Below are 18,515 nucleotides of genomic sequence, written 5' to 3' on the forward strand. Positions count from 1 at the left end.
ATTAATATACATGTGAACTATGTAGAAATAAAAATAGCAATACGATGACAATAAAGAAGCGGGGTTACATTGATCGAATATATATATAGTCACCGGTGTCACTACTATAGTCGTGAATATAAAAAGCTCCAGTGAATGTTGTCGACCTGCACAAAGTGGCATCCTTGGCTTCAATGAATAAGAAATCCGACAACTTTCAACGACATCATTCAAAGCTCGTAAATCCTAACGATCAGTTAGTCTCTCGATTACAAACAGTTTAAAGCCAAGTCCGACTTCTTGCTAAAGTGAATAAATCTAAAATGCGCGGGGCGAATTAAAACCGGAGGAGGAGGCGGCGGAGAACGAGCTGCTGCAGGATCGCGCGCTGCAGGATCGCGGACCGTGAAACTCGATCTTTGTGCGCAAGTGGTAGACGTTACGTATCCGCGGAACGTGGAAACGCGATGGTGGTGCGGCGGCGGTCGTCGTCTCCCACCCGGAACAAGGACATTCACGGTAATATCTCGGATGAGATTAAACGGAGCTCGCAGCATTCTTTGAGGGTAACGTTTTCAGAACGAAAATACGCGGCCCCCTCGCTAACGAAACGCGACGGCCGGCCGGCCGCCGGCCGGCCGGGTGGCGCGCGATAAACGTAACCGCGCGCGGTATTTTCGCGTACTCGGACCGTGAAATCGCGATACGTACGTACGTACCCGGCTCGAAAGCTCTCTAATTATCGCGCGCCGGAGTTTCAGCGTCATTTTCAGCGCGGGGACGCCTATGCATATTCATAATCTCTGTGATAACACGGCACTCTCGATTAACGCGCGAAAAAACTATTTTCGGTTACGTCGGCAGAGGGAGAAAAAAGCAGCCGCGGACGAAAAAACCGTCGAGATTTGTTGGGCTGCCGTCGCGCGCGGCCATCCAAAATGCATGGCGCCCGGGAATATTGCGCGACAGAGAGAAACAGCCCCGGCCGGAAAAAGCACCGCCGCCGCCGCCGCCGCGGCCACGCCGATTTCCGGGTATTAAGTTCTCTTTTATGTCATTGTTTATGTCCGCCGGCACCGCGGCACTGCTGCACCGTGCTGCAACGCAATTGCAGCGGCGGTCATCGCGGCGAGCAAGGGTGCGCTTACGTTACGAGCGGCAACATTACGATACTATCTGGTGGCACTGGCTTTTGGCTCTCATGCCCCGCTGGCTGCAACGCCGTTGCGATTCTCGTGTACATATTTAAAGAGCGACTTACGAACGCGATTCTTACGAACGGAACAAAGAAGAGAGACCCGCGGTATCCGCCCACGGAATACGAGGAGTCCGCTCGTAAAGTTGAGCATCCTTCGCGGCATTTTCTAAAACCGTCCGAGACGGCGATGGGGGGCGGGGGAGGGGAGAAAAACGCGGGGTGTATCGGGCACTTGATAAAAGATAATTACAAAGGCAAAAGCTCTGACTTACATTGGATTGGTGGAATTCCAGTAGATGTCCGGCAGGCGGGAACAGGTGGCCTCCCGAGGGAAGGCCTCCATCACGGCCAGCAGCAGGAGAAATAGGATGAACCACGGCATGACGTCGAGCTGAATCTTGAGGCCGTTTGCGTAACGCTTCCGGGAGAAAACTGTATGTCCTGTCGGTCACCTGCAACAAGTCAGAGACAAGCCGTGATTAATAATAAATAAACTGACGATTCACGCGTCTCGTAGAACGACGAATTATTATTATTCGTATTCGCGAGGCGAACGATCAAGATCCACCGATCCGCGATATCTAAGAAATTAGTGTTACCCTTGCCTTTATTTAGCCGTCGCCCAGCACGATATATCTACTTTAAGCTGGCGCCAACGGGATCGATAGTCGCATTTCTGTTTTCAATAAACAGTCGTGTGACACAGAGGAGAGTTGCTCTCGCGTGAAAAACCGGCGGCGGCGCGTTTCCTTTCCGGTCTCGCGACTGCGTATCCGAAATATAGGCTCCGCTGCTCGGTTAAATAAAGCCGTAAGCTGCATGTGCAATTAGAATCCGGGAATTCAAACTAATTAACGATTCAAGGCGAAGAGGCTACCACTATTCTCTTCTATCCCGGGAAGAGAGCGGTTCCGCCGCCGCCGCTGGGCAATAAAAGAAAAGCAAAAAGCCGGTAGACTTGTACAATCGTAACGAAGAATCCCGGACTTAATTTGCACCGCCACCGTATGCTCGTCCCCGCTTTGGGAGGATGTTAACCTCCGCTTGGCAATGCGTTTCACAGGGGAAGAGCTAGACGAAAGGCTACGGGATCTCGTTCTACATTTTCTATATCGCGCGCGCGCGTGGCTTGATGTATTTTAACCCTTAACGCTCATACTTTATGAAAATCTCATAACGTTCACAGTGGCGTCATTTAGATACCAACCATTTAAATGCTAAAGGTATTGATTGTTTTAACTTGAAAAAATGTCCGGATGATCTTTGAACAGCCTTCTTTTGAGATGCAATTAGTTTTTTCGTGAAACTTGACATCAAGTATGAAAAAAATCTGAGAAGTAAAAAAATTGAAAAAAATAACTCTTCATTTAAAAAATTCATAACTTTTACAATTTTTGATATTTTAAGCTACAAATTTTACATCCTCTAGATATTATATAATACTTTGAAGACAAAAGTAATTCAATTAAGCCCATTTCAAATAAGATATTTATTTTTAGAATCAGAGTAAATTTCGAGGCAAAAAATTGAGATAAAAAACGAACGATTTTTACAAAGTATATTTATTTATTAATGAAAGAAAAATGTTTTTCTTATTGATATCAGTGTGTACAAAAGTTTCAGAATTATCGATTTAATATTACTTAATAAAAAAAGCTGTACACAAAGTTTTTTGAAACTAAACTTTCTTGGGGTTTTTTTAAACTCTACAGTGAACGTCAAGGGTTAAAACTAAGTAAGTACAATAATTCCAGCCGCTCGAATGATAGAGAAGAGACGGTGGAGATATCGTTAAGACGGCCTTTCGTGCGTAAAAAGGTAACAATAAGGGGAAGATACTACCCGGGAGATTGACTAGATTATAGAGTGAATAGAAAATAAGTCCGGAATAAAGGGATGAAAAAAAAAAGAGTGCGCGAACCAAAGTTGCCGGCGACCACCTCTCGTATGATGTACATTGTGTTATCCACGTCCCGATAATTATATATAATCTCAGCTTATCCCTTTGCGATCGCGCGCTGCGCGGGGAATGCGTGGTGGACGCAGGGGAGGAGATAATGAATACGTAAGCGTCACACGAAATGGATGCTAAAAGGAGCACGCGCGCGGTAGGAAATAATAGATGACGTCCTCGCGACTCACGCGGTGGAAGAATCTTAATGGATTTATCGGTTGCGAAACGCGGAAGTGAAAACGCGGCGGCGGAGAAGAAACCAAAAAAAAAGAAGAAGAAGAAGAAGCGAAAGAACGGGAGGAGGAAGAGACGAACGGAGAGAAACGAGAACGTGAGATTTCGACGGCGAACAATGGGCGATATAGGCATGCGATTGCCGATAAAACGTGAGTGCGGCAAAGCGCCCGGCTAGTCAAGGTGGTAACATCCCGGCGGCGACGAAACGGCAGAACGCGGGATGCAGTTATTGCAGTCACGTCTGATCTCGTGAGCCGCGACAGTTCGCGGTAAAGCAACGCGGTCTTCGCTTCTCTCTCTCTCTCTCTCTCTCTCTTTTTCCTTTTACATTAATCGCGCGTTCAATTTAGTCGCCTCTCTCTCTACGTCGCTCCATACCCTCGAGTCGCATAAAAAAAGGATGCGTCAACCGCGCGATATCGACCGTCAATCTCTCGCGAGAGACAAACTGCGTATCTCGCGTCGAAATGTCAATAAATTAACGGGTTTTTTAATAGCGCTCGTGTACGTTTCGTAAGAATGGGAAATTTTATTGTGCTATAACAGAGATAACGATTTGAAGAAAGAAATCGCGCGGGACGCGACCTGAGGAACGGAGGAGCGAGTTCTAGGTGAAGCTCTCCGTGGAGAGGAGCGACGCGGCCGCGAATCAAGCCGCCTTGTCCTTCGCCGCATAGCAAAGGGCCCCCCACGGAGGCAATCTTGTTTCATTTCACAGAGTCACCTGCTTTCAGGGCCGCGCTCGCGGAGAGACGACGCGAAACGTGTTTCGCGCGTTTACGACGACGAGGCGAAGCGGAAAAAGAGAGAGAGAGAGAGAGCGAAGAGAGCGAAACGCGAGACAGTCGGAAAAGCGTAAAGCGGCGCGTATATCCGTTGAAGGAAAAGGGCCATTCAAGGGCCACCGAGCTCTAGACAACCCAATGCGGCACAGGTTCGTCCTCTCGTCTCTCTTTCTCTCGGCACAACATCTCTTTTCCATTCTCACAGTTTCGCTCTTACTCGTGCCCTTCCTGTTTTCCCTTCGGCGGCGAACCGTACTCGCCGTAACGAAACGGATCCGTCCGACGGGTTTCGACTCTTCGCGTCAATTCGCCGCGTTTCGACTCGGCAGAACCGTGGATCCCCCGCAGCGACGCGAATTTGTGTTTTAATTGAAACCGAAAGTCAGCCGTTAAAGCGCGAACGACAGGGACCGAAGGTGATAAATCGCTCGTAACGTTTCCGGAGTTTCTCGTTACAAATCGTCGCGTCTGCCGCGCGGAAGAGGGAAAGGGAACGAAACGTTCTTGTTCTTTTCGCGCATATAAATATCGGCGAGGAAAAAGACTCACGAGATAGAGGTCAATCTGGCGTATCGAATTAATTGCGGTTCGCGCGCGGAGCTCGTTTCGCGTATACGTATACCTTCGCCGGGAATCTACACTCGCAATTAGCTGGTCTCAGGTTTTAATTAAGTCACACGTGTAATTGCACGCGCTCGCCCGGAAAGTCCATCTCCAAGTTCTTCTTCGATTCGACGACGCAGCCGTAGATAAACGCGAGATATGCATTTCTCTTTTGAACAACACGCATTAGAATAAGTTTCGAAATTGAACGAAAGATGGAACAGCACGTATAATCAGTGTTACTTTAAATTATTTAAATAAAATATATGGAAATGAACAGATACATATTGCTTTAAATTTAAAGCTTTAAACGCGTAAAAAAAAGCGGAAACCTTAATTAATAAAAAAAAAACAATGGAATTTATTTTTCGCAATTTCAAAAAAATTTTCCAATAGGTACAAAGGATTAATATAAAAATGAAGTTTGGTTAATGAAAAAAATATGAAACGATCCAAAAAGTTTTAATGGACGCGTCACAGAGAATATTATCCTCCCGTCATTTATTTGTAAATCACCGACGCAACACACAAACGTAAGAAGATGAATTATGAGTACCAGCCAATACGTGTCTTTCATACTTTACGCTTTTCCGCCCGGAAAACACGGCCGAGTGTTCTAAGTTACGCAATAACTGCAAACTGCGCAAATTTATCGCTTCCATAACAGGCGCCAGATTATCCCCGCGAACCACCACCACGAGGCGAGAGCCTGTTTCGCTCGGCCCGAAAGTTTCAATCCGTAACGCATTCCCGAAAATGCAACGTATAATGAATGGCAACGCGAGCGCGATTCGTTATGAATGAGGCCGGTTGTAAACAGCGGGCGCGTGCATGCACGTGCTGCTTGTTTGCCCGCGACGAGCATCCGTATCCCGCGACCAAAGAGTTCCGCTTTTTTCAACGTGCCACGACGTAACGATGTCCGAAAATGAAAGCGGAGTCATTACGCGTAACGCGTTTCCACGCGCGCGATTTTGCACGACGAGTTTGATAAAATTGCCGATTGATTCGCAAATGGGAGGTGGAGAGAGAGTCCTCTGGAAATTGATTTTTCGATCGCCTCTCATGCACAAATGACTAAGAATGCGTATAATTTTCGTTTAACTCGCGCGTACGTGTATGCGATACGCGTGTCAACAATCGATAAACCGGTGAAAAAAAAATATAGCGAGAAATTTCGATGGCGACGCGCGCGGGGAAAAACTTTGAAAAGCAAAACAATTGTTTTCACGGCTTAGCGAGCGCACAAACTCTGTGTACACAAAGCCATATATGTATATATGTATATATATATATAGATATATACGCCATCGCGGACTCACTAAATATCGTTGCACCAACCGCAGATGGTGGCGACGAAAATAACAAAAATGCAGACTGGTTACAACCCGGCCGGGCGTTAATGGTCGCGCATCATCATTATGAAGTACAGAATTAAAAGATTCCGGCGAATCTTTTTGTTAAAGCGAGCTGCGCTTCAAATGGGAAATGTACGGCAAAGGCTCGTCTGTATAAAATTTCGGGGTTGTTTTGACGAGTCTTCGTCTCGCGTAATCAAGGCTCCGCGAAATTCGAAATAAAAATTTCTTTTGAAATGCAGTACGTATACTCGAAAGCAAAATATCATTTTCACGCAAAGAAAAACTTGTTTCATAAATAACGGTTATTTCAGAGATTATCTTCTTAAAGTACACTCATTATTAACTTGAAGTAATATTCACTCGAAATAAATTTATGTGTGTATAGTACAAAAAATGTGTACTTAAATTAAATGAATCACTTGTTTCGCAAATAATTCGTAAGTTTATATATCCGCAAATTTATCTTAACCTTCAAACTTCTTCATCAAGCTTATTCAAAATATATTCTAAATTTTTGTAATTTTATATGTCAATCAAGAATATCAAGTTAAAATAAAATTTATCGTATTTTTCGAGACCGCGTACAAATTCTTTCAAGACAATAACCGTTACTTATCAAAAGAAAAAAAGCAAATTACGTCATCGCAATTTCTTTTTTCAACAGTAGAAACGCCATTTTTCGTGTACTCGTGAGGTTATATATAGGTACTCACTTGTTCCAAGTGACCGAGGAGGCAGCGTCTGCACTTTCGTCACGTGGGCACCGGCCAGCAGCCTTATCCTTCCTGGCGTGGCGCGTACTCCGGCGCGTGAATCGGCGGGGGAAGTCCCGTCCGTAGGCGCGCGACAAGATCGCCGGTGGAGCGCGACGCACCGATAATCACTCTGTGATCACGGAGTAACGAAGCGTCGGTGATCTCGCGCTCGCGAGACCGGCCACACAGGTGCAGCACCGTGCACTAAACGCGCACAAGTAGCACGTCGGTCGCCCGGGATAATCGCGATTTTTCTACACGAAGCACGTCGTTCGCGGCCGCGAGAGACGGACGAACGGGACGGGGTGGAAGGATCCCGGCGACGACGATGCACGCTGCTGCACTCTCGGGGCACTGACGACTCTCGTGTACGCGCTTGTTTCTTTTCTTTCGTCAAGACACTGGACGCGCGCACGCGAGAGTGGGTCACGCAGTAGCACGGCCGGTGCGGCGCACTCGCGGACGACGATGCGTTTTGCGGTTATATTCACTTCCCTCCGGCAATTCACTTCACACGTATCTCCGTCCGCTCCTCTCGACTCGTGTTTCGACTTGCAGTTGGCGATTTGGATGTCCCACGATCGTTTCTTTGAGGACGAAGATACTCTCGCCTACGATCCTCACTAGTCTCACTCTGAAATAGACACACACGCCACAGTCGGTTGGGGAACAGAGACTGGCCGGAATAACGGACGATAGCTGCTAATGCAGGCTCTCCGCGCGGACTGCGGTGGCTAAACACGCCTTTTTTTAATTTCGGCCGAAACTATTGGCGCGATCGATTACCCTATTGGCGATCACGGCCCGATTACGACCAATGGCGAGTGTCGCTCGCGGTTTTGCCCGCGCGTACCCCCCTCAGCCTCCTTACCTATCGGAGGAAATTCGTGGAAATGTCGAGCTCCTCGTTTTCCGCGAATTCGCGCCTCGAGCTCGCCCCAGCAAGCCTGCAAGGGGGGGAGGGAAGGGAACGTACGTTACGAGCGAGCGTCCGAGTTTTTTTTGTCGACGGTTGAATTTTTTCGAGAATCTTCTTTTCGCCGAGATCTCGCGTCTCGCGCACAACTTCACCGAGAAAGCACACACAGCGCACCAAGATAAATCGTAAACAAATCACGCGCGATCACTCTCTCTCTCTCTCTCTCTCTCTCTCTCTCTCTCTCTCTCTCTCTCTCTCTCTCTCTCTCTCTCTCTCTCTCTCCTTTTCCTTCTTCTTCGGCGCCGCGAGCTCCGTTTTCCGGAACCCAATTATCCGAGACGACGATATCCTAGAGCGAAACACACGCGACGTGGCTGTCACTTCTTGTCACTGTCATCAACAAAACTTGTTGTCTTCGGCTCTTCCACCACTTTACTTATCCGGCACTTTCTCATTAATCTCCCTCGCTCTCTCCTTTCGTTTTCTATTTCCTTTTCACCTTGTCGGTCAGTATTCCTCCGCGTCTCACTTTCTTTCTCTTTCTCTGCCTCTCCTTCTCTCACGCACGCACACACACACGCACACTCCTTCGTCTTCTTTCCCTTTCTACTGTCGAAAACTTCCACCGCGGCCAATCCGAACGCGAGCGAAACTTAACCGACGGACGCGAGCACCGAGCGGCTCGACAAATTCGTACGGGCGGGCGAGCGAGCGAGCGAGCGAGCGTCGCGACGAGCGAATCCGCAACCCCGTGGAATCTCTGCTCTCGTAGCAGGCGCGCAAAGCGATATCCTCTCTCTCTCTTTCCCGCACGATCACCCTCCGCTCTCACTTGCTATCCCGATCGGAGCGCGCGACGCGTGTGTTACTTTCCTCGATTATTACTTTCTCTCTCTCTCTATCTTTCTTTTTTTTTTAAATATATCTCCCTCTCTCTTTTATTACGCGGAAATTGCGTGGGTTCTTTGAATCGCGGTCCCGTTCCGTGGCTGCTCGCTCGTCCGTTGGCGGGCTTCGAATGACGAGCTGCGATCGTTCCCCACGCAAACGCTCCGGCTCTCTCACTCTTTCTCCCTCATGCCTCTCGCATTCTCTCCCTTGATCGCGCCGGCTCGGTTCGCTCCCCGTCGCACCTCTCCCCGTCCGCCCTTGCCTTGTCCTTCTTTCTCTCTCTCTCACTCCCTCTCGCACGCGCGCGCGCGCGCGTCCGTTGTACTCCGGTCGCCGACGTTCTCGCGTCGTCTCGTTCTCGACCTAGCGGCGTGCGCCAGCGAGAAGGAGAGAGTGAGAGAGAGAGAGAGAAAGAGAGAGAGTGAGAATCGGCGCGTGATAGCCGGCTCGCCGCGGCGCGCCGTGCAGAGAGAGAAGCAACGCGAGAGAAAGAGTGAAAGAGAGAGCGAGAGAGGGTTGGGGGGGAGGGGAGAAACAGCGCGAGAGGAAGAGAGAGAAATGGCATGCGGCGTGCGCAAGCGCTAAGAACGTATACACTTCCCGGCGCTATCTGCGAGGCGGTAAAAGCACCCCCCGCGAGCACCTCGACTTCCGCGACGAGAAGGAAGAGGCGAGTGCCTCCCTCGTCTCCTCCGCCTCCGCGAACGCAGCCCCCTCGGCGAGCGAGCGTGGCGCAAGGGGATGCCTAACGTGAAACACGTATGTCTGCACACGAGAAGGTGCCCCCTCTGTTTGCCGCGCCATCTCCTCCGCGGACGCGAATGCGAGGGAGAAATATTTTTAACGGCGGCATCACGCGGACCTGGCCATCTCATTAAGAGCGCATGCGGATGCGAGAAACTCGATGAGAAACGGGAGGGGAGGGGGAAGGGAAGACGGGTAAAACCTACGGGAAGAGAGGTGCCATCGCGCGTACGCGCCAGCCACGCGCAATTAAAAGTCGCGCTTTCGGCTATCCGACCCTGCGGATCGATGTAAAGAAATCCGTGGTAATCTCACCGGTTACGTAGAATCGTCTCGTCTCAATTTGCAAAACACTTTTTGAGTAAATTTAAAATAAGTGCATAATCCGTACGAATGTACTCTCTAAATCGGAGTAAGGCTATTATTCATTGATTAGTCTGATTTCAGTTTTATATTTATAACTATATCAATTATTGATAAGGTAACGAATAACGAGTCCAATTATAAATCGAATCCTAATTATTATAGCGGTCAGAATTTCATCGAGGCGTCTAGAAGCGTATGTACGGATGTCCAGCACAGAGCACACTGCGATGTGTCGCGGCAACGTTCGACCGTTGAAAATCAGAGGATCGCGTGTGACGCCCCCTCCTCCGCTCAGCGAATCGCGAGCGAATCCGGAAAAGTCGATTTAGGCCGATTGGCCGGACCGAGCGACCGAAGTTAGTATATAAACCGCGTCCGCCGCGAGATTAGGGGTCACTCCGTTTTCGTCCCGTGCTGTGCCTATTGTCCACGCAGATCAGTCAAATATATCACTTTATGTCTTACCTTATGGTTTGATCTCTACATCCTTCCTGTTCCTATCCGAATTTCCTTACATTATTATTGGATGAAATTTTTTAAATTAAATATTTTATAAATACGTATTAATAAAAATTTTTGACGTTCTTTATTTCTTTTGTAATTATGGTAATATAAAATCTTTCTTAATTATTGCTGATATTGAGAGAAAAAAGCAGAAAATTGCCTTTAAACAACCTCTCTAATAAGCTCTCGAAATACCTCTTTAATATTACTCCTTGAAATTATGATGCTCTTATACTGAAATTAACAACTTTTTAAAATGTTTTATCGTTAAATTTATACAAATTAATGAAAATTATTTTGACTTTAAATAACCCGTAATTGAAACTGTCATCTTATGCGCTGTTCTTCAATGATGGTGGTTCTTCACTGATTTCGATTCGAGAGTATTCCCGTCTTAATTACAAAAAGTGAATAATCATTGATCATCACAGTTATAAATATAGCATTGCAATAAGAATTCACCGATTTTGAGAGTAGAGACAATTCGTTCTTCTCCCTTAATATTCAAAAACGTGTCTTTGCAGCAAAAGATTATACAAATTTTATAACAAGTAACTTATAACGCACAATTCCGTTTAGTTTCGTTGAAATTTGTTTCCACGATATCCACTCGATCCGTCATGCACAAACATCCGAAGAAAACAAAAACAATTTCCTGTCGGTATTGACATTTTTGAGAATCGCTGTGACACATTTAAAAAGTGTCTCATATAGAAACGTGCTGATCGATATGCGAAAAATGTTTCTCTTATATTACAGTAGTACGATGACTTTTAAATGCAATGTTCTCATAAAAGATGTATATGTGTAATGGAAACTTATACATGAAACCAAGAGAAATGATTATGATGAATTTCTATTCTTCACTCAAATCGTAGTAATCCGATAAGATAATATGTAAACTGATAAAAAAATTACATTTAAATGATACGATTTGCGCATATCAATTTCTGATGTAATCAAACATTTGTTACTCTTAAAAATATGATTCTTGTCGTAATAAACCAACAAAGTTACCACGGGATAGCAGGCATCTTTAATGTGAACCTCTTAATTCCTCGCAAGCTTTATCTTGTTGATTAGTGAGCCCAAACAACGTGCGGAATAGAGAAAAAATAAAGAAACGCGATAACCGAACAAAAAACTTTCCGGGTACGTGATTTGGACGGTAAAATCTGCATGGAAGTTGCAAAACGCATCCACCAAAGATCTCGGGCGCGAGTAACTTGGTGGCCTGCAGCTATTAAAGTACCCTTATCTAAAACCTCTCTTTAAAAGTGTAACGCTAAAAGAAACTTACCGCAGGCTAGAAATCGGGCGCGCTTTGGGAACCTCCAGGAAGAGATCATATCTTATGCCTGTTTATCGACTTTGTTGATTCCTTAAACGCACTTCCGATGCAATTTTCCGATAGTTCTATACAGTCTTGTCGAAAAAAATCTCTGATTCTCATTTTCAACGCATAGTACAGCAGCCTCTCTTTCTCTCTCATTGCGGCACGTTTGCGGTGCATCTCTGGGATAATCGATCGATACCGTCCATTTCTCCTGCGAGAGCGGTGAATTTGTTAGCGCATTTATTGAAATTTGTTTATGAACCCATTCCACGCTAATGTAATTACGCTCACATTTTAACGCGACGGCGCGAACCACTACGGTAATTTTATTGTTGCATTTTCATAGTTTAATTTTCCGAGCGTCGTAGAGTGCGCGCGCGTTGCAGATATTTTGGAACCAAACATCCGGATATACTTAATAGTGAGAGCGCAAAATTCTATCTTATATTTCGACAATTTATTTAAAAGTGATGTACAATATCGTCGTATTTACGACAAAATATCACGGTGAATTAATCGTATTTGCTCAATAAATTGCTGCTGTGCCGTGTCACGCGGGATCACTATTATTTTGCTGACCCGCTTTGCGATATCTTTCAATACGCTTAAAAGTGTATCGGGTAATTTTGCGAGACTTAAAATTTGTAAGGTAAAGCACATAAATCAGAGGGTCTCATTAAAGAAACAACCAGTGCACTTCGTGATTTCCGCGTTCACGAATTCTACTACCGGAGATTACTATGCCCAGAGGGAATTTAAAGAACATCGTACCTGGCCTTATTTTACTTCGATCTGTGATTTGTTCGAATTTCCGATACGCACTTTAAGCTCTCTGAGAAATTAGTATCTCATTTTTGTATTTACAAATTCGCTGCAAGTATTCAAGAGAAACCTCGTTTTACTTGACAAAATCTCTCTGGCGCTTTTCAAAGAGTTTCTAATAAGTAAATAAAAAGAGGAAACACAGAGGAACAAAAAATTATCAGAATGCTTATATTTTTGCTTTCTTTTTCTAAAATCAACACGACAATCTTAGATTACTTAAGTAGTTTGCGAACTGCGATCGATAGAAACAGCATGTCGACGATCGCAACTTTTTGCCGAGCCCTTTAAATAATGAAAACTCACCCATTCTTGACGAACGCCGAGGAGACAGGGCGGAATTGCGTGCTACCTCGTTCCACAGTCGTGTGTTCGCTTTCGTTTGTCCGACCTGTCTTCAAAAGACAACCGTCCTCGTCCGTGTATTGAACTTCCTCCTGCGATTAAATATTTAATATGCGGATCGATACCGTTCCGTACATCCACGCTCTCTCCGTGACACGAGCTATCCGGCTGCTCTATGCGAGACTCTTCCACTAACCAGTTCGAGAAATTACGAGCCGACCCTTCGCCCTTTCTCATACGCAAACACACTCACGTATGTCGGACGTCATTCGCAATCTGCTTCGCTGCTTCTTTGAGGCAACCATTTTTCCGCTCGCGAATAATACGACGGAAACAAAAATATAGAACTTCCCTTGCTACAACCGTTCAAAAGAATAATTTTCATTCCTATTACCTCGTAATATTCAAGCGGAAAATTTAGGTGAAAAATGAGAAACATGATTATTTTCACGCGTTTACTAAAATTGTATTTAAATACTTTGCTCTATTCTTACGAATCTTAATTTACTTACCTTATAATTGGACATAAGATATATATCTTATATTTTAATAAAATTAGTAATATAAAATTTAATACAATTTATCCAGGTATTTGTATTCGATTGTATCAGCTACTTCCTGATCAATTGTTCTTTACATCAATACATCAAGTCGCTTAAATGTCAGAGCAGCATTCATTGACTCTCATACACTCTGACGACGATTATCTTCGCCATAGTTCACCTATGTGTCTCAAACGCTTACCGTTTTGCGTTCTTTTCTAAGCCGCGCACAATATGTCACGTCATTTTCTCGAACGCAACGTAGGTTGCAATTCAGCGTCGACGGTAATGTCACGTTACCACGAAGGAAGTAAAAATTTTCATAGCTCCATGTCGCACGGCGTGGGTAGGTTGATACCACGTGCAGGATGAACTATAAGAAAAACTGGAAATTACCCAGAAGAACGATCGTTTAAGCGTAATGGCAATAATAAAGGAGAAAATCACTGCGACGGCAGAGTTAAGGGTACAAGATACGAGCCCTTTATTCTAAGAATGCATTAAACTAGAGTTTGAAATTCTTGTTAAAATGTAATATAATATTAATTATATTATAAAATGTAGTAGTTCGTAGCCGTGTTCGTAGCCCTATTTCAGTTTGGTGTTTCAAAATTTGCGCGTTGAATAGTTTAAAAGAAATAAATGCGTATTGGATTTAAAAATAACTTGATCGAAAAAAAAAGAAAAAAAAAAGAAGTAAAATTAAAGATAATCTTGTGCCGATAATAATTTCATGCATTTCTTTGCAATTATAGACCGTGCAAAGTTAAAAAGAAAGATACGGCAAGTACGTAGAATGTATAGATCTCCATTTCTTGACGTCTACTTTAGCTTCTACCATCGAAGACAGTAAATTATACGCGTTCTATAGATTTCTATGACTACGATATACTTCTCCCTCGCGCGATGGTCATAACTATAAACGAGAATGAAATTCGCTCAATAAAGTGCGACTGTACCGCTGCGCCGCGCCCGTACATATGTATGAATACATACAAATGTACGGTTAGAATAAAAAGATTTTTCAAAGACGAGACTGAGTAGTACTCCCGGGTGTTAAAGTACCCTGGGCTTTTAAACTGGTTGCCCTAGTTTCTCGTCTCCCGTACCTTCTGAATGTTTGATGTTGAAAAATTCGCGTACTCTCGGAACGCTGATCTTCTTTTAATTCTTCTTTCCGGTATCTTTCTGCTTATCTGCTACGGACGTATCTCTAGCCGCGGGTACGAACGTAAGAAAAATCGGCTGTGCTTAGTGACATCTTAAGCGATTACTCGGCAAATATAGTGCCAGGCGAATTACCTGTCCGCGTTGTTATGAATTAAACCTAAACCCTGGCAGCTATCTAATTGTATGAGTGTGCGTGAACATATATTTATGTTTAAACACACATGTTCTATAAGAAATTTAATTCATCATTTTGTACCGAAAAAAAGTATATTTGGCATTGATTTTGCGTCTCTTCATGATTGATTGATACGTTATTCTTATAAAGAAAAAGCAAGATTAATTCTCTTGAAACATATAGTTTCAATTATTAATTCGCATCGAAATATGGCTAGATGCCGATTAGACGTTACATTAAGGAATCTGCCATCAAAGAGTATTAGTCAATCGTGCTTCCTATATAAGCAGGCGGAGATTACTCAGCCAATGTGTAGTTTATACCGGTTAACGAGCTGACCGCACAGGACACCCACGGTTGATCCACATGCCGACGTTCAGACTCTGATCTTGCATTTGTGGCCAATCAGCAACGTTGATATCAAAGGACCTAGAGCCAGTAGGGCGGCAGCCTGAAACGTTCGCAAGACGCGTAATTCCAATATAATTATCTAAGATCTTGACCGTAATTGCTCGTTTCTTGTATATCTCCGCTTCCACAGTTACACATAATTCCCCTTGACTATCGCATATAACTATCGCAAATTATCGGAAGCATATCAATGAAATATGCTTGAGACATTCGCAGCGTCGTAGCTCTCGTTAAGCTTCACAACGTAATAATTTAAAGCTACATAAACGTGTTTACAAAAATTTCGTAATAAAAAAAATTGCGATACTCATAACAGGAATTTATAATAATTCAAGTTGTATACTGTACAACAATGCGTTTCACGTAGGAAGGAGCGTACGGCTTGTCAGCGGAATGCATTTAACTCTGACACGCACAGCGCTTTAAACTCATCAGCTTTTACATGGGATTTCAAATGACTCGCAGGAGGTTTCAAACGAAAAACGCAAGTCAGTTGGTCAATCTATTAGAAGCATTTCGTTCGAGAGTTGCTGCGTAATGCCTGCGATTCGACTGACTTGCATTACACATGCATTGCCTCAGGAAGCATATGCCGCGCCGACTTATGACATTCCTTCTCTTCCCTTTACTGAAATCCATCGCTCACAGTTTTAAAATGCAGGATTCTATTACCGTAATGCGGTATTCTATTACGAGCGGGAAGGAAACGTGCATAAATATTTCTCACGTGCAAAGAAAAAAAAAACGAAAATTTCATTAGTAGAAAGATGGCAAACAGAGAGTCGTGGGTTTACGCGACAAAAACTATTAGCGTCCTTTTGCACATTGTATTTCTATTTTTCAGTACCAACCGTGGGTCCCCGCGCGCGGGAGTACACTTTTCGGAAGCGCGTTTTTCCCACGTTTCCCTTTGTTGTGTCGCCTGTATACCGACACTCAGTTTGCACGGATCCCAAGTGCCGTCGAACGGGTGCGGGATGTTGTTGCGTTTGTTTGACGACTGCAGAATCTGAAGCGCGCGAGTCGCAACTACGGCGTTCCGTTAAAAATTGCCCGATAATGGCCACTGCGGTTTCGGATTGACGGCCGGCTCTTTTGTACCTATGCTCATGCAAACACGCTTTCATTCGTTCTCGCGCGATCCCTGTCATCGGGTTATCCATCCAAACCCCGTCCCGGGATTTTTCGCACACGCATACGTCCGTACTCGTCAGTCTCGCAACTTTATAAGCAATAACCGAACGGCGAGCGCGACAGGTTTATGGGTTGCTCGCCGCGGTCCTTAGGCCTTTGCGGCTGCCAGGTGCGGTCAAGGCTTTTTATGCATGCGTGTTTTACGAGGTACGAGCTCTTCTTATCGCGGTCCACGCACAAACAGGAAAATAAAATGTAATTCCATGGCGAGGGAAAAAAAGCAGACAGAGAGAGAAAGAGAGAGAGAGAGAGTCATATGGTTAGCGCGACTTTTAGAGATACGTTTGTCGCTTATCAAATACATGACCTGGCTTGAGTAGAACATGGTTCACCACAGTGGTCTGCATTCTTCCGGATTTTTGTGCAAAATTTTATTTAGAAGCAAACAAAAGAAAATCTGTATTCTTATACGTTATACGTTTTAATACAACCAGCCAGATAGAATCGAATTGTGGACGTAGTTACACTTGAATCTTTCGAAATGTTTAAAATTTTGATTCATGAAGAAAACAAGAAATGACATGCGTTCTCTACTTACGTATACATTGAAACATCGCTCACGACGATGAGTCACTGTCGATCGACGCGACGTCGCGACAAAAGGAAATGCAACAGTACACTCGGAGTCTAGAATTGATCGACAAGTACATACGTATGTACGTCAAAGAATAAATATAGCATCCGTTTATAGGCATTCCTATTTTTATGTTATTACAACGGAAATAATATCATCTTTCTTATGCACTGACGCAAGTGTCGCGATTCCCAGGACAATCCGATTTTATACCCTCGAGTGTTCAGATATAGCACTTTAGACCTCGTTTCATCTTCAGAATAGTCATAATATAACGCTAATGCCGACTTACGTATCATATTTAGAATCTGACTAGGTTCTGGGAAAAGTTCGAAGTGTTTCAACTGTTCTTTCTAAGCCGTAGCTAGATTCGCGAACTTTGTGCGTTCCATAAATAAAAGTGTCAGTCTTGACATGCATAATAAGTGTGGCATAACATTACTTACAAGCACGATTGTATTAAACCATGTTTTTCTTTAATGTTAAAAATTAGGTCTATTATTATTTAAGGTAGTTGGATATCAAGTATATCTTAAGAAAAAATTATAACTGCTCTGACACATATCGCATGCAGTATATACGTGTATAATATGCATACAAAGTGTTATTTAAACACGCTTATCAACGTTTTAATAACATCGCAAATGCTAAACACCTGGCTACTGTTTAAACATATGACATCACCTGCCTTATCTACTCGCAAGACATTTTAACTCAACTGAAAGAACGATTTATAAAATTTAAATAGAGAAAGGTCACCGATACTGATATATTACTATGTTTTTTAATAATATTCTTTAAACAAAAACTGAAAATAAAACATTAAAAACATAAGTGTAAATGTCTTTTATCAGATAGTATATCAGTTTTCTATAATACTGTTTTTTATATTTTATAATAATTCATGTTTCCGCAACCAAGAATAAACGTCTGAAAAATTGAATTCCAAAATTGGCACAGTAAGTAGTAATGACAGAAATTACACACACACACACACACACACACACACACACACACACACACACACACACACACAAAATAAAGGGGTTAACCATAAAATAAATTACTAAACTAAGACAATTTTGTAATTACCGAGCCATAAAAAAGAAAAATATAACTAGAATAGTTTTAAAAAGCATTTTTACAAACATCTAAAATTAATCTCTAATATTATCAATAATGTACTGAATATTGTTTAAATTAGGCAACTTGCCGAAAAAAGTCATGCAAATTTTATTCTCTTTTGAAGAATTCGTTTCTAACAAATTTATACAAAAAACTATGTGAATATATCAACTATGGGTTTTTATTTCTTTAGTATTAGTTATATTAAGCAGATCATATTTTTATCAGTATTATAATAATATAATACAACGTTTAGTTTTCAAGAAATAAAGAATGCTGCTTTAAAAAATTTACGCCAGTTAGCAACCTTTTTATCTAAGTTTTAAATAATTGTAATAAAATACAAATTTTAATGATTTTTTTTAAAAAGATCTCGGTCTGTAAAAATATTTTTTGTATTTTTTACAACCAAAATTATTGTGATATTACATTTATAATCTTGTCTCGCGACCTCAGTTTTTACATATAAAAATTGGATATACTTCTGTCTGGTCCACAAATATAATCTCTTCGCGTCCTGTCTTC

The 18,515-nt window shown here is 43.3% G+C and overlaps 1 long non-coding RNA gene across 8 annotated transcripts in view; it reads right to left on the reverse strand.

Annotated features, from left to right (window-relative positions):
- LOC118647587 overlaps positions 1 to 13,986 on the reverse strand; it is a 440,336-nt gene extending 426,350 nt beyond the window's left edge. For 6 of the 8 annotated variants that reach the window (XR_004964785.1, XR_004964784.1, XR_004964788.1 and 3 more), the window contains exons 1-2: positions 6,831 to 8,903; positions 1,450 to 1,629 (exon numbers count right to left, since the gene is read on the reverse strand). This is a non-coding gene — a long non-coding RNA (uncharacterized LOC118647587). Of the gene's footprint in view, positions 1 to 1,449; positions 1,630 to 6,830; positions 11,844 to 12,760 lie in introns of those variants that run through there. The other 2 variants (XR_004964782.1, XR_004964787.1) reach the window with 2 other exon arrangements.
- Positions 13,987 to 18,515: the final 4,529 nt, after the last annotated feature.

This window comes from Monomorium pharaonis, chromosome 10, assembly GCF_013373865.1.
Source record: "Monomorium pharaonis isolate MP-MQ-018 chromosome 10, ASM1337386v2, whole genome shotgun sequence".
NCBI lineage: Eukaryota > Metazoa > Arthropoda > Insecta > Hymenoptera > Formicidae > Monomorium > Monomorium pharaonis.